Here is a 14,800-nt window from a genome sequence, read left to right as displayed (position 1 = left end):
TAGATTAAAGGAATATATACTCATAACTGGGGTCTATACATAAAAAAGTTTGAAACATTCTATTTTCCCCTTTCATATTGATTAAATCGTGATTTATAAGACTATTAATTAATAGGAGTGTATATTAACATCATTCCTACTACCAAAGGTTTGTGTTTCTACCCTCACCCCCATAGTGAAGCTGAAGATCTACCCTTCCCCTCCCCCCAGAGTTTTTTACTTTGTTGCAATACTCCAAACTCAGTCAGATTCTGCTTTGCATTTCCCTTTCTGTTCTTCTTTCTCTACTGAGAATTTTTAAATGACTCCATAACTATGTTACAGGAGATATATGGTAAGATTATGATTTTGTAAGCATTTTTATTAAGGCCATCCTGACTCATCAAACTTAACATTTTTTTCTTTGTTGGGGGATTAATGGTTTACAGTCGAAAGTAAAATACAATAGTTTGTACATGCAGAACATTTCCCAGTTTTCCACATAACAATTTAACCCCCACTAGGTCTTCCTCTGCCATCATGTTCCAGAGCTTGAAACCTCTCCCACTCCATTCCGGAATCTTTTAATTTGTTTCATTACACCAACTCCAGTCCATGTTCTGCTTAGTCAAATACAGCATTTTAATCTGTTTTCAGATTTATTTGCTTTATCTTTATAAAATAAAATGCATTTGATAGTTGTCAGTTTTATCATTTCTGTGATGATATTCTATATGGTATAACAACTTATCTAATAGTTATTAAACATTGTACTTAAAACCCTCTGTTCCATGATTTATTATTTATTTTCTTTATCATTTTTGGGGGGTTAATGATAATAAAATTGTTTTTGAAAAATTTCTCATCTCTCCATGATAGGGCCTGCAAAATTTGCAGTATGTATAATTGGACGCAACTAATTTGTATAAATTTCAGTATATTTATTTTAATTTACGTTTTTAAAAATTGTGTTTATTCCCTTTTGTTGCTTTATTGATGTAGTTATTATTGTTGTCATCATTGTTGGATAGGGCAGAGAGAACTAGAAGAGGGGAAGACAGAGAGGGCAGAGAAAGATAGACACCTACAGACCTGCTTCACCACCTGTGAAGTGACTCCCCTGCAAGTGGGGAGCCGGGGGCTCGAACCGGGATCCTTATGCTGGTCCTTGTGCTTTGTGCCACGTGCGCTTAACCTGCTGCTCTACCTCCCGAATCCCCCTTTAATTGCATTTTTAAAACATCTTATTATCTTAATTTATTGGATAGAGACAGACAGAAATTGAGAGGGGGGGGAGACAGAGAGGGAGCGACAGAGAGAGACACCTGCAGCCTTGCTTCACCACTTGTGAAGCTTCCCCCCTGCAGGTGGGGACTGGTGGCTTGAACCCGGGTCCTTGCACATTGTAATGTGTGTACTCAACCAGGTGTGCCACTGCCCAGCTCCTTAATTACATTTTTAAGGAAATAGTTACCACTGAATTGTGTGAATTTCAGTGAAAACATAATTTTTAGAGTAAATTCTATCTAGAATTCTGTTTATCATGTAACCCTTGATCTTTAAACTTAGTAAATTATGTTTATATAAATTCTATTAGTATTTGAAACAACAATAAGAGCAATATTTATATGTAGTTCTCAAAAGACTAATAAAAATAATGCATAGATTAATATATTTTATTGCCACCAGAGTTATCACTAGGGCTTAAAGGCCAATGTTTCCTTCTCTCTCTCTCTCTTTCTCATCTATCCGTGTGTGTGTGTGTGTGTGCGTGTGTGTGTGTGTGTGTGTGTGTTTAAAATGGCAAAGAGAAACTAGAAAGGATTGGGTAGATAGAGCTGGAGAGACACCTGCAGTACTTGCTTTACCATCATGAAAGTCCCCCCTGTAGGTGAGGAACAAGGGTTCAAACCTGGATCCTTGTGCACGGTAACCACTCAGCCCCCTAGATGAATATTTTGTACAGCCTCTTTCTGTGACATTTAGAGAAAGATCCACATCCTAGGAAAGTATGATAAAGATTTAACTTTTAGGACATTAGAGTCAGGAAATTAACCTCTTGTAATATCTAGAGCCTTTCTAAGAAAGAAGTAATTTTAGAGGATCCTCTGCAAATTTTCTCTATGAATACAACTTTAAAATGATGGGTTAAATTATTGTATGAAATCCAGTATTTGTGATAATTTATGATAATTCACTTGTTATACATGCTAGGTGGTAGAATACTAAACATTTAAAATTTTAATAAGTACTACACTTTACAGTATAAAATGTGGTCAAGTCATATTTGTTTCTTTTAATATATTAGAAAACTCAGAAACTCAAAATGTATTATTTGGTTTAGCATTAGGAAAGCTCTGAAGATAGCATTAGAAGAGATTGATCTCTGAAATTTAGGATAAAGAATAATATAGGGAGTCGGGCTGTAGCGCAGCGGGTTAAGCGCAGGTGGCGCAAAGCACAAGGACCGGCATAAGGATCCTGGTTCGAACCCCGGCTCCCCACCTGCAGGGGAGTCACTTCACAGGTGGTGAAGCAGGTCTGCAGGTGTCTATCTTTCTCTCCTCCTCTCTGTCTTCCCCTCCTCTCTCCATTTCTCTCTGTCCTATCCAACAACGACAACAACAATAATAACTACAACAATAAAACAATAAGGGCAAGAAAAGGGAATAAATAAATATTAAAAAAACTATAAAAAAACTTTAAAAAAAGAATAATATAAATGCTCAAACTACCTTATTCAACAATTTTGTTTTTATTTTATGAACCATATAAATTGATATTATTATTTTTGCCCTAAAACTTTTATTTTTTATAATTTTTATTTATAAAATGGAAATATTGACAAGACCATAGGATAAGAGGGGTACAATTCCAGACAATTCTCAATACCAGATCTCCATATCCCATCCCCTCCCCTGATAGTTTTTCTATTCTTTAACCTTCTAGGAGTATGGACCCAGTGTCATTACGGGGTGCAGAAGGTGGAAGGTCCGGCTTCTGTAATTGCATCCCCGCTGAACATCAGTGTTGACAGGTCAATTCATATTCCCAGTCTGTCTCTCTCTTACCCTAGTGAGACAGAGCTCTGGGTAAGTGGGCACACATTGGTGAGGTCATCTGCCCTGGGAAGTCCGGTTGGCATCATGGTAGCATCTGGAACTGGTGGCTGAAAAAAAGAGTTAACATATAAAGCCAAACAAATAGTTGACTAATCGTGAACCTAAAGGCTGGAACATTGCAGATGAAGATTTAGGGTCTCCGTTTTGGAAATAGCTAGTAGGCCTATTTTAGGTACATCCCAAGGAAGACATGACCCAACTAGTTTTTGCCTGAGCCTGACATCTGATATATAGGTGGACCCAAGTTAATGTCTGGGGAGATGACATCATGGCTGGAAAAGGGCTGAAAGCTGTATCAGGGAAGAGAGTAGCTCCCAAATATGGGGAAATTATATAAATATTGTTAACTGTAAACCCCATTGGTTTGATCTAGGGCCCATATTCAGCTTAGGAGCCTATGTGACCTCTGCATCCCTGTAGGTCTGAGCTCCCATTCTGTAGTCACAAATGGGAATATTCCAGACTGCTCCAATTTCAGGTCCCAACTTCCTCAGGTGGTAGGCAGAGTGTGTTATCCAACCTCACTTCGGAGGATGGAACAGTCTCTGCCATTGTTGGTCTACATTGAGGGTAAGGTCCTATGGGGGCCCACAAAGGGGCCCATTATGTTGCTTCTGATAGAGATGACCAATGACAGTGGTGAGAGGGATCTGATAGAGGTCTAGGCCCATATGCTTGTATGGGAATCCCAGGACTCCCTAACTAGGGCCCCAGATGATGGGGTTGCCTGGTAGTGACTAAAGAGTCGTCATTAAAATATGCCAGTCTCTTGCCCTCATTCAGCTTTTGTAGTCCTTACTTTGACAAGGTTAGCTTTGGAATGATTGAGAGAATGTAATAGGAAGTAGGTGAGGAGGGTGTCTAGGTCTAAAAAACTATTTCATTAGGTACGTTATGGTGTCTTTTTAGGTCTTTCTACTTGCTTTGTTCATTTATTGACTATTATGCACTTTTGCTTTCAGATATATATTTTGCCTTAATTTATGGATACATGTGTACATATGCCCTATCACATGGGACCTGGTCTATCGAAAAGTAGTAAAGATACATTGCAATATCTTCAACTCTGTAATTAAGAATTTAAAAATAAATTCCTATATTTGTACCAGTCACTTCAAAAATGTTTCCTTAAAATAAAAGCTGATATTAACTATGATCCTTAAACTTTGTTTTTAAAAAGTTTTGCAACCTTATAAATAGTACTAAAAACTTTTTTTAAGCCTATGACGTCTTAGACCAAAGAATTTCTAGGTTATTCATCTTCTTTATGACTTGGATTTAATAGGCTATCTTTGCTACATTGAAGTTAGAATTATTATCTTCAAAAAGAAGTGCCTAGGTGGTAAATTCTTAAGTAATTCTTGAAACTCCAAGTAATTCTTGTCTTATTGCAGTTCCTCCAGATTTATCAGGTAAAATGCTTTCACATAGTTTCATAACAGGCAAAAATATAAATTACATTTAAAATTTGATTACTTGTAGTGTTTTTAAAATTTTTATTGGGTAAATGTTTTACAAGTCAACTGTCTCTGGGTTGGGTAGATAACAGCAGCTGTATCAACTGACTTTTAAAAAAATTTTTATTTATAAAAAGGAAACATTGGCTAAACCATAGGATAAGAAGAGTGCAACTCCACACAATTCCCACTACCAGAACTCCATATACCATCCCCTCTCATGATAGCTTTCCTATTATTTAACTCTGGGAGTATGGACCCAAGGTCATTGTGGGATGCAGAAGGTGGAAGGTCTGGCTTCTGTAATTGCTTCCCCGCTGAACATGAGCATTGACAGGTCGATCTATACTCCCAGCCTGTCTCTCTCTTTCCCTAGTAGGGTAGGGTTCTGGGGAAGCTGAGCTCCAGGACACATTTGTGGGGTTGTCTGTCCAGGGAAGTCTGGTTGGCATCATGCTAGCATCTGGAACCTGGTGGTTGACAAGAGAGTTAACATACAAAGCCAAAGAAATTGTTGATCAATCGTGGACCTAAGGGCTGGAATAGTGCAGATGAAGACTTAGGGGGTCCTTCATTTTGTAGATAGCTAGTAGGCATATTTTAGTTATATTCCAAAGGGCTTGTGGCTATACATTTTTTTTCTTTTTTCCCCTGAGCCTGAAATCTGATATGCATGTGTATCCAAGTTATTGTCTGGGGAGATGATTTCATGGTTAGAAAAAGGACCAAAAAGCTGGATCATGGAAGAGAGTAGTTCCCTAATATGGGAAAGGTATATAAATATTGTTGACTATAAACCCCATCAATTTGATGTGATATAGGACTCATGTTCAGCTTAGTAGCCTATGTGACCTCTGCATCCCTCTAGATCTGAGCTCACATTCTGTGGCCATGAGCAGGAACATTCCAATCTGCCCCAATATCGACCCATCTTCCTCAGGTGTAGCATAGGGTATGTTGTCCATCCTCCCTTCAGAGGATGGAACATTCTCTACCATTGTTGATCCAAGTTGAGGGCAAGGTCCTATGGGGGCCCACAAAGGGGTCTATTGTGTTGTTCCTGATAGGAATGACCAGTAACAATAGAGAGTGGGATTTATTTGAGGTCTAGACCCATCATGTTTGTTTGGGAATCTCAGGACTTCCCGAATAGGGCCCCAGCTGATGGATGGGGTGGCCTGATAGTGACTAAAGAGTCAGCATTAAGGTATGCCAGTCTCTTGCCTTTATTTAGCTTTTGCAGTCCCTGCTTTGATAAGGTTAGCTTTGGAGTGAGTTAGAGAACTGTAATAGGAAGTAGGTAAGGAGGGTATCTAGTCTAAGTAGACAATATTTCATTATGAACTTGATACTGACTCACTACAAACTATTGTGTATTTTTGTTTTCAGGTATATATTTTGCCCTAATTTGTGGATACATGTGAACATATGCTCTGTCTTATGGGACCTGGTCTATATCTACGTTTTGGGATTTTGTTAGGAAGTGAACCTCCTGGAACGGAATTAGAGAATACTATGAAAGGAAAGGTCTCACCCAGGTAATGAGAGTGATGGGTTGACATTCCATGCCTGAAGTCTCTGGACACAGTCTGAAGTGAAGCATGCTGAAGTGGTACTCATTGCGTTGATTAGGTTGGGATCGGTGGATGCAATATCATTTGGTATAAATTGATAGAAGCATCCAGGAAAGTGGGCCCCACCCTAGAGGTTCCAGGACTGGGGAAAATATCGGCTCTATAGAGGAAGCTGAAGGTTCCTGCTGTTTGAGGTTTTAAGAAGATATAGATAGTTTTTGCTATAATTACATTATTTGGCAGTTGGGTTAACTTTGAAATAACCCTTTGTTAGGATTTATTGTATCATACACAACATCACCATAATTTATGCTCTTTGACATTATTTGTATATAGTTGTGCCACTGGTTGCTTCTGTTCTCCCTGATCTAAGCTTAATTAATATGAGGGGAAAATTGATTGAATGTCTCAAACTTTTTAAAGAACAGACTAGTCTTTTTAATACATAGGCTGAGTCTTTGATATCAACAGACTTTCTTACCTGCAGTTCAGATGCTCTGGGTTTAATTCCTGGCACCACCATATAAATCAGAGCTGAGCAGTTCTCTGGGGGATAAATTAGACAGTTTTCTGATGGGTACAGTTTTGATATGACATTTTGGTTGTGGATGAGGTTTATGATGGATGATGATATTATTGTTTTTGATGGTGGAGAGTAATCTAGACTTTGGAAGCGAGAGTGTCCCAGACATCTAAAAGGTGAGAGGTTGTACCTGTATGTCAACAACTTTACTGTAAACCATTAACCTCCCTCTCCCAGTAAAGTACAATATAAACAAAATCTACTTATGTTGATGGCACCTAAAGACATCATTGAAGTTAAAAGCATCTTCTAGGGAGTTGGGCGGTAACACAGTGGGTTAAGTGCACGTGGCGCAAAGCACAAGCACTGGCTTAAGGATCCCGTCTTGAGCCTGTGTTTAACCTGGCATACCACTTCATGGCCCCAAAGCTTTGCACTTTCATGCATGAAAGTCTTCCAGCCTTAGCACTGTATAAACCAGATTGCTTCCATAGAGTCTCTCTTTCTCTTCCTTTCTCTGTAATACATGAAATTAATGCAAAAAATAAAAATAAAGCTTTTAGTTTAGACCAGGGAGAACAGAAGCAACCAGGGACGTTACCTTATTAGATACAGCTATATATAAATAACATCAAAGGACATAAATTATGATGAGGTCCTGTATGATACAACAAATCCTGACAATGAGATTTTCAAAGTTAACCTAATCACCAAATAATTTGATTATAGCAATAGCTATCTATTGTCTTCTTAAACCCTAAGACAGCAGGAAACTCCAACTTCCTCTATAATGAAACCCATATTTCTCCCAGTCCTGGAGCCTCTAGGATGGGGCTCACTTTCATGCATGCTTCATTAAATTCATACCAACTGATACTACATCTTCTGATGCCAATCTAATCAATTTAATAAGTACCACCTCAGCATGCTTAACTTCCGACTGTGTTCAGAGATGTCAGGAGTAGAATTTCAATCCTTCAGGTTCATTATTCAGCCACCAAGTTCCAGATGCTATCATGATGCCAACAAGACTTCCCAGGGCAGACCACCCCACCAATGTGTCCTGGAGCTCAGTTTCCCCAGAGCCCCACTGTACTAGGGAAAGAAAGAGGCAGGCTGGGAGTATGGATACACCTGCCAATGCCCATGTTAAGTGGGGAAGCAATTACAGAAGACAGACCTTCCACCTTCTGCATCCCACAATGACCTTGGGTCCATACTCCCAGAGGGATAAAGAATAGGAAAGCTATCAGGGGAGGGAATGGGATACAGAGTTCTGGTGGTGGGAATTGTGTGTTGTACCCCTCTTATCCTATGGTTTTGTCAATGTTTCCTTTTTATAAATAAAAGAAAAATAAAGATAAGGATGATCGTAAATGGGACTAAGTTCTTCAGTTCCCTTTCCTTTAACTCATTATTTGCATATAGAAATGCCACAAATTCTGGGAGTATGGATCGACCTTCCAACGCCCATGTTCAGCGGGGAAGCAATTACAGAAGCCAGACTTTCCACCTTCTGCATCCCACAATGACTTTGAGTCCATACTCCCAGAGGGTTAAACAATAGGAAAGCTATCAGGGGAGGGGATGGGATACGAAGTTCTGGTGGTGGAAACTGTACCCCTCTTATCCTATGGTCTTTTCAGTGTTTCCATGCTATAAAAAAAAATAAAATAAACTATAAAAAAGAAATGCCACAAGTTTATGCATGTTAATTATATATACTGCTACTTTACTGAATTTATTATTTACAGTATTTTTTAAACTGGGATCTTTGGAACTCTATGAGTACATTATCATGTCATAAACAGTGATAGCCTTATTTCTTCCTTTCTAATATGTATGTATTTGATCCATCTTTACTGTCTGATTGCAGAATTGAAAACCTTCAGGGCTATGTTGAATAATAATAGTCATAGAGGACATCCTATCTAGCTCCAGTTTTTAAGCAAAAAGTTTTCAGTTTTTCCCATTGAGGATAATGTTAGCTGTGGGTTTATAATATATTCTCTTTGCTGTGCTAAGGAAGTGTCCTATTCCCAATTAATGGAGTGTCTTTGTCATGAATAGATGGTGAATCTTGCCAAATGCCTTTTAAACATCATTTGATACAACTATATGATTTTATCTTTCTTTTTATGAATACGGTGAATTGCATAGATTAACTTGTGAATGCTAAACTGTCTCTGCCTCCCACTTGGTCTTGTGAATTACTAGTATTTTCATCATGTTTAAATTAAGTAGTATTTCATAAATATTTTGTTCTACCATATTCATTGCTCATGCATTATGCTGTTATAGACTCTCCGTATCTTATTAAATCACCTATAATCTTAGATCAGAAGCAGCTGGTCTTGTCAGTATGTAAGATATATTTATTTGTAAATAGCATTAAATGTCATAAATCATGGTAAGGTCTTGTATAGTACAGTAAATCCTAACCATAGGATTTTCAAAGTAAACCAAATTTCCAAGTAACTGGGTTATAACGATAACTATTTATTGCCTTTTTAAAATTTAAGATAGCAGGAACCTTCCCCATTCTCTATAAAACCCATGTTTCTCCCAGTCCGGGAAACTCTGTGGCATGGCTCGATTTTCTTCATGCTTCTCTCTATCCATACCATTCCATACTACTTCTACTGATCTCAAAGAAATCAATGCAACCAGTACCACCGCAACATATTTCACTTCAGACAGTGTCCAGAAATGCCAGGCCTGGAATTTCAACCCTTTAGCTCCATTACTCTGGTGAGAATTTTCCTAGCTCATAGGACTCCCTAATTCCACTTTGGTAGCACACTTCCTAACAAAGCCACAGAACCTAGATATAGACCAGAGCCAGTGAGACAGGGCATATGTACACATGTACATAAGTTAGGAGGAAATATATAAAGTAAAAGTGCACAAGAGTTTGCAGTGACTCAATAAGTGCAGCAAGCAAGTAAAAAGACCTAAAAAAGATACAGTAAAGTACTTAATCAAATTATTTCTACTTAGACCTAAATACCCTATTCACCTATGTCCTATTTCACTTCTCTCAGTCACACTAAGCCCATCCCTGTCAGATAAAGTATGGACTATAAAAGCTGGATAAAGGCAAGAAACCAGCATACTTTAATGATGGCTCTTTTGGTCACTACTAAGCCACCCCATTATCCAGGACCCTAGTCAGGGAATCCTGGGATTCCCATATGGACATAGTGGGCCTGGGCCTCTAATAGATCCCTCTCTCCACTGTCACTAGTCATTTCCATCAGGAACAACATTGTGGGGCCTCTTGTGGGTCTCTACAGAACTCTTTTTTCAATGTGGATCAACAATGGTATGTATGGACTGCCTTTTCTCAGAAGGGAAGTTGGGTCAGCACACTCTTCCACTTAAGAAAAATGGTCCGTGCAGTGAGAGCAGTCTAGAATGTTCCTAGCTATGAACATGATATTCGAGCTCAGACTGACAGGGATGCAGAGGTTACACAAGCTCCTGTGCTGAATATGGGCCCCAGATCAAATCAATGGGGTTTAAAGTTAATGGTATTTATATACTTTTCCCATACTTGGGAGCTACCATCTTCCCTGATAGAGTTTTGTAGTCCTATTTTCAACTCTGACACTATCTCCCCAGACTATACCTTTAGCCCACCTCCAAGTTAGCTGTCGGGCTCAGGCAAAAACTAGTAAAGTCATGGGCCCCTTGGAATATACCTAAAATAGACCTACTAGCTTTTTTCAAATGGAGACCCCAAATCTCATCTGCTATAGTTTTTTGTTTGTTTATTTTGGGGTCTATAATTTTATTATAAAATCATCCTTTTGGCATTAGTTGGTTATACTAATAACAAGATATTATGAGTGTGGCATAGCAGCTCTAATGTAACAACTGCATTCCCTCCTTAACCAAATTTAAGTGACCTCACATCTATTGCACAAAAGTTACCTGCAATCATTATTGCTGCAAATTCTGATAAACATATTGTTTATGGAAGAGATGCTAAGTGATTAGAGTAAATGTTGATAAGATTAAAAAAAAAAGTTCTTTTGTGTGACGTTGTTTCTTCCCCTCCTCCCTAACCCCCGAGAATTACTTTAAAAGAACCAAATTACTTAGAATTAGTCCAAATAGCAGCAGCATCCAAGGAGCATCACACATAATTTTTGTTAAAAAGCAGTACCTGTGTAATGCAGGTCTTACACCACAGGCAAAGGGAAAGTTCACTCTAGTTTTAAAACTCCTGCATCAGAATCTTTAGAAGCAAAATAGAAGCATTCCATCAAGTTCTTCTAGGTGGAATTATTGCTGTCCATTTATTGGTGGGTCATTTTCTATGCTGTGTTTGCTCTGAAGAGATGTCCCAATGTATCTCCAATATTCCTTTCTTATAGTGTCCTTTTCTTTAGCTAGGATTTCACATAACTCTAGTGCTTTATTCAGAATGTCCTCCTTGTCTGCACTTTGGTTTTCTAGCATGTCTTCATAGATATCCACAAGAAAAGCAATTAGGGGGAACTGTGACTTGGTGGTAAGTCAAGTAACTGACTTAACAAATTAGGATATTTGGAAAGAACAAGGTCTTATAAAATCTCTTTCAGATAGTTCCATGCACTTTCATTATGTGGTACTAGTCCGATTCTTTCCAGAGCACACTGGACTTCTCTTTCCAGTATAGCAGTATCATTGTAGCTAGTGGTGCTAGAAATCACAAAGTATCTTTGCTTCCAAAAAGAGTTATTTCTCACAACCTCTCTGAGAAGTTGGTCTACATACTGCAGCTCGTTATCCTAAACTTAAATTCCTGAATAACCCACTGCCAATGCTCCCAGGCATGGTAGTTCTTTGCATCCTGATTAAGAATATCAGCGATAAACTCAGGCTCCTGAGATGGATCTTCCAGCCACTCAACTAATACTCACCTATGATACCAAACTTGATAGTTTTTTGGCTGTTCCTCAATTATTGCAATGATATAGTTCATTTCCTCATATAGATCCTTTTGAAGTGACTTTAGAAGAACTCTCCAAAAATGCCACACTGTATAATTGGCCACATTTAACTGACTACCATCTCTGGTTAGTTTAAAAGCTTGTTCACTTCTTTCATCACACTGTAGAACTGCCCAGAAATAATCATAAGCATCTCTAAAGTTTCCACTATAAATGATCTGGACCACTGGGTTGAGGCCATCATTCTGCAACACTGGGTCTATTTCAGCCTATTCTGCCCTGTCCCTGTACAGGACATAAGTGGGGGAGTCCAGGATCAGAAACCCACCAATCATAGGGATGCCACCAATGTCCAGCCTCAGCCATCTCCTCTTCCTGCTGCTGCACAGGGGATGGGATGTATGGCTGAGCAATGAGTGGGGGAGGTAGTGGCTCCAGGTGACCCCCATCTGCTATAGTCTTACCTTTAGATTCCTGATTATTAAACAATTTGTTCTACTTTATAGCTTAATGCTTTTTTAGCCACAAAATTACTACCATGATACCAACCTGAATTCCCTGGGCAGACTACTTCACCAGTGTACTCTGGAACTTCACCTCTCCAGAGCCTATTTCCAACTCTGACACCATCTCCCAGACTATACCTTTATTCCACCTCCATGTTAGCTTTTGGGCTCAGGCAAAAATTAGTAAAAGAAATAGCATAGAAATAGTCTGGGAATATGGATTGACCTGCCAATGCCTATGTTTAACAGAGAAGCAGTTACAGAAGCCATAAACTTCCACCTTCTGCACCCATAATTATTCTGGGCCTATGTTCCTAGAGGGTTAAAGAACAGGGAAGCCTCCAATGGAGGGAATAGGATATGGAACTCTGGTGGTAGGAATTGTGTGGAATTGTACCTCTCTTATCCAATGGTCTTGTGGATCATTACTAAATCAATAAAAAAAGAGGGGGGAGGAAACTCCATTTCTCAATGCAATGAGTACCACCTTAGTATGCTTCACTTCAGACGGTGTTCAGAGACATCAGCCATGGAATGTCAACCCTTCACCCTCATTACTTGGGTGAGACCTTTCCTTTCATAGGATTCTCTAATTCCATTCCAGGTGGTTCACTTCCTAACAAAGTCCCAAAATCTAGATATAGACTAGGTCCCGTGAGGTAGGGCATATGTTCACATGTAGCCATAAATTAGGGCAAAATATATGCCTGAAAGCAAAAGTACACAATAGTCTGCAGTGAGTCAGTATCAAGTTCATAATGAAATAGAGTCTACTTAGACTTAGATACCCTCCTCATTTATTTCCTATTACACTTCCCTCACTCACTCCCAAGCTATCCTTATCAAACCAAGGACTGCAAAAGCTGAATAAGGGCAAGAAGAGACTGGCATACTTTAATGATGGCTCTTTAGTCACTATCAGGCTACCCCATCAGCTGGGCCCTAGTTGGGTTGTCCTGAGATTTCCAAACAGACATGGTGGGCCTAGACTTCAAATAAATCCCTCTCTCCATTGTTTTTTTTCTTTAATTTTTTATTTAAGAAAGGATTAATGAACAAAAACATAAGGTAGGAGGGGTACAACTCCACACAATTCCCACCACCCAATCTCCATAACCCACCCCCTCCCATGATAGCTTTCCCATTCTCTAGCCCTCTGGGAGCATGGACCCAGGGTCGTTGAGGGTTGCAGAAGGTAGAAGGTCTGGCTTCTGTAATTGCTTCCCCGCTGAACATGGGCGTTGACTGGTCGGTCCATACTCCAAGTCTGCCTCTCTCTTTCCCTAGTAAGGTGTGCCTCTGGGGAAGCTGAGCTCCAGGACACATTGGTGGGGTCTTCAATCCAGGGAAGCCTGGCCAGCATCCTGGTGGCATCTGGAACCTGGTGATTGAAAAGAGAGTTAACATATGAAGCCAAACAATTTGTTGAGCAATCATGGATCCCAAGCTTGGAATAGTGGAGAGGAAGTGTTAGGGAGGTACTCACTGCAAACTCTAGTGTACTTCTGCTTTCAGGTATATATTTTGCAGTAGTTTATGGATACGTGTGAAAATAAGCTCTCTCTCACAGAAACTGGCGTATATCTAGGTTATGGGACTTTGTTAGAAAGTGAACTACCTGAGATGAAATTAGAGTGTACTATAAAAGGAAAGGTTTCACCTGAGTAATGAAGCTGAAGGGTTGTCATTCCACACGTGAAGTCTCTGGACACAGTCTGAGGTGAAGCATGTTGAGGTGGCAATCATTGCGTTGGTTAGGTTGTGATCGGCGGATGCAATATTATTTGGTTTGGATTGGGAGATGCATACGGGAAAGTGGGCATGTATCCTATCCAAGGGTTCCAGGACTGGGGGAAGTAGGGACTCTATAGTGGAGAAGTGAGGTTCCTGCTGTCTTAGGGTTCAAAAAGACAATCGATAGTTAATGTTATCATCACATTATTTGTTAATTGGGTTAACTTTGAAAAGTCCTTTTGTTATGGTTTGCTGTACAGTATCCAGTATCTTGTATATAGCTGTGCTATTGGATGCTTCTAATCTACTTGGTCTAGGCTTTTGAGAGAGTCCGCATATCAAATAAACAGCCTATATATTAAAAAGATTCAGTTTGTGTTTTGAGAAACTTTGAGACATGCAATTGATTTTCCCCCTCTCATATTAATTAACTAGTGATTTATATGTCTACATTTTGCTAGGAGTGTACATAAACACCATTCCCACCACCATACGACTGTGACCCATCCCTCCCATCCACTCCCACCCCCCACTGGCCCAGGAAGCTGCATGTCTACCCCTCACCACTGGGTTTTTACTTTGGTGCCCTACTTACAATTTGATCAGGTCCTGATTTTAGTTTCCCTTTCAGATCTTCTTAGTCAACTTCTGTTGATGAGTGGGATCATCCCATACTCATCTTTATCTTTCTGACTTAGTTCACTTAACATAATTCCTTCTAGCTCTGTCCAAGATGGGTCAGAGAAGGTGAGTTCATTGTTCTTGATAGCTGCATAGTATTCCATAGTGGAGAGCAGTCTGGAAAACTCTCAGAAGGCTAGACATGGACCTTCCATATGATCCAGTAATTCCTCTCCTGGGGTTATACCCCAAGGACTCCATAAGACCCAACCAAAAAGAGGTGTGTATTCCTATGTTCATAGCAGCACAATTCATAATAGCTAAAACCTGGAAGCAACCCAGGT

The 14,800-nt window shown here is 39.4% G+C and overlaps 1 pseudogene; it reads right to left on the bottom strand.

Annotated features, from left to right (window-relative positions):
• Nucleotides 1-10,945: 10,945 nt before the first annotated feature.
• Nucleotides 10,946-11,997, bottom strand: LOC103123351 (protein farnesyltransferase/geranylgeranyltransferase type-1 subunit alpha-like; annotated as a pseudogene).
• Between the last annotated feature and the right edge of the window lie 2,803 nt (nt 11,998-14,800).

Source organism: Erinaceus europaeus, chromosome X (assembly GCF_950295315.1).
Source record: "Erinaceus europaeus chromosome X, mEriEur2.1, whole genome shotgun sequence".
Taxonomy (NCBI): Eukaryota; Metazoa; Chordata; class Mammalia; order Eulipotyphla; family Erinaceidae; genus Erinaceus; species Erinaceus europaeus.
This window is presented reverse-complemented; position numbering and strand designations above follow the sequence as displayed.